Below are 2,284 nucleotides of genomic sequence, written 5' to 3'. Positions count from 1 at the left end.
GGAAAAGCAGCCATTCAACACTATATGTAAGATATTGGTTATTGTGGAATCTATCTGTGTATGTGTGTGTGTGTGTGTGTATAAAATACTTGATTTAGTACTTTAATACTTGATTTAATTGATTTCTAATTTCATTTTTAAATGGTATTCCAATTCCTCATTATGAAATAAATGTTTTTCTCTAGTTGATGTTGGCCACAATTATTGGCACCCAATTATTACAACATCCTTTTGCCAAAATAACAGCTTAGTTTTCTCCTGTAATACCTGACGAATTTGTTGAAGGCCTGACAAGAGATCAGAGACCATTCCTTCATCCAGAATCACTCCAGATCCTTCAGATTCACAGCTCCATTTTGGTGCTTCTCCTCTTCAGTTCATTCCACTCATTTTCTACAGGGTTCAGGTCAGAGGCCTGGGATGGCCAGGGCAGAAGCTTGGTTTTGTGCTCAGTGACACATTTTTCTGTTGATATTGATGTTTGTTTTGGATCATTGGAAGATCCAACGACGACCCATTATAAGATTTCTAACAGAGGCAGTCAGGTTTAGATTTTTTATCTGTTGGTATTTGATAGAATCCATGATGCCATGTATCTGAACAAGATGTCCAGGATCTCCGGCAGAAAAACAGGCCCACAAAATTAAATCCAGCAGTATATTTAACCATGGGCATGGGGTACTTTTCATCCCTGTTTGTACTAAACCGATCTGGTGGGTTTGGTGCCAAAAAGCTCTTATTTTAGTTTCATCTGACCATAGACGCCAGTCCTGTTTGAAGTTTCAGTCGTGGCTGACAACTGAATATGCTGGAGTTTGTTTTTGGATGAGTGAGAATTTTTCTTGAAACCCTCCAGAACAACATGTGGTGATGTAGGGGCTGTTTGATTTTTTAGATTTTTTTTAGGCTTTCTGACCCCAAGATTCAACTAATCTCTGCAATTCTCCAGCTGTGATTCTTGGAGAGTCTTTGGCCATTCAAACTCTCCTCCTCACCGTGCATTAGGACGATATAGACACACGTCCTCTTCCAGGCAGATTTGTAACATCTTGATTGGAACCTCTTAATTATTGCCCTGATGGTGGAAATGGGGATTTTCAAGTCCTTTAGCTCTTTTCTTACAGTCACTTTCTATTTTGTGAAGCTCAACAGCCTTGTTCAGCACATCAGAATTGATGAAGGGATAATTGTGGCCAACATGCATTAGGTAAAACATTTATTTCATAATGTGAGTTTCAGCCCACTTTCAATTGTTTTACTCCAATGATAGGTTAGAATTTTGTGAATTTTGTGAAGGAAAGATAAAAAAGGTTATCGATGCAGATTTATTTTCACAGCTGCCTTTGCGCATATTTACCAAGGGTGCCAATAGTATAATATATATAATATAATAAAATTATATATATATATATATATATATATATATATATATATATATAATTTTATTATATTATATATATTATACTATTGGCACCCTTGGTAAATATGCGCAAAGGCAGCTGTGAAAATAAATCTGCATCGATAACCTTTTTTATCTTTCCTTCACAAAATTCACAAAATTCTAACCTATCATTGGAGTAAAACAATTGAAAGTGGGCTGAAACTCACATTATGAAATAAATGTTTTACCTAATGCATGTTGGCCACAATTATCCCTTCATCAATTCTGATGTGCTGAACAAGGCTGTTGAGCTTCACAAAATAGAAAGTGACTGTAAGAAAAGAGCTAAAGGACTTGAAAATCCCCATTTCCACCATCAGGGCAATAATTAAGAGGTTCCAATCAAGATGTTACAAATCTGCCTGGAAGAGGACGTGTGTCTATATCGTCCTAATGCACGGTGAGGAGGAGAGTTTGAATGGCCAAAGACTCTCCAAGAATCACAGCTGGAGAATTGCAGAGATTAGTTGAATCTTGGGGTCAGAAAGCCTAAAAAAAATCTAAAAAATCAAACAGCCCCTACATCACCACATGTTGTTCTGGAGGGTTTCAAGAAAAATTCTCACTCATCCAAAAACAAACTCCAGCATATTCAGTTGTCAGCCACGACTGAAACTTCAAACAGGACTGGCGTCTATGGTCAGATGAAACTAAAATAAGAGCTTTTTGGCACCAAACCCACCAGATCGGTTTAGTACAAACAGGGATGAAAAGTACCCCATGCCCATGGTTAAATATACTGCTGGATTTAATTTTGTGGGCCTGTTTTTCTGCCGGAGATCCTGGACATCTTGTTCAGATACATGGCATCATGGATTCTATCAAATACCAACAGATAAAAAA

General features: G+C 37.3%; 1 long non-coding RNA gene across 1 annotated transcript in view; it reads left to right on the top strand.

Moving 5' to 3' along the window:
• The window catches only part of LOC107560729 (uncharacterized), a 9,372-nt gene continuing 7,088 nt past the window's right edge, over nt 1–2,284 (top strand). The window contains exon 1 of the long non-coding RNA XR_001605766.1: nt 1–26. This is a non-coding gene — a long non-coding RNA (uncharacterized lncRNA). The remainder of the gene's footprint in view (nt 27–2,284) is intronic.

Source organism: Sinocyclocheilus grahami, unplaced genomic scaffold (assembly GCF_001515645.1).
Source record: "Sinocyclocheilus grahami isolate Dianchi unplaced genomic scaffold, SAMN03320097.WGS_v1.1 scaffold740.1, whole genome shotgun sequence".
NCBI lineage: Eukaryota > Metazoa > Chordata > Actinopteri > Cypriniformes > Cyprinidae > Sinocyclocheilus > Sinocyclocheilus grahami.
The sequence above is the reverse complement of the archived record's forward strand: the minus strand, read 5'-3'. Positions and strand labels throughout refer to the sequence as shown.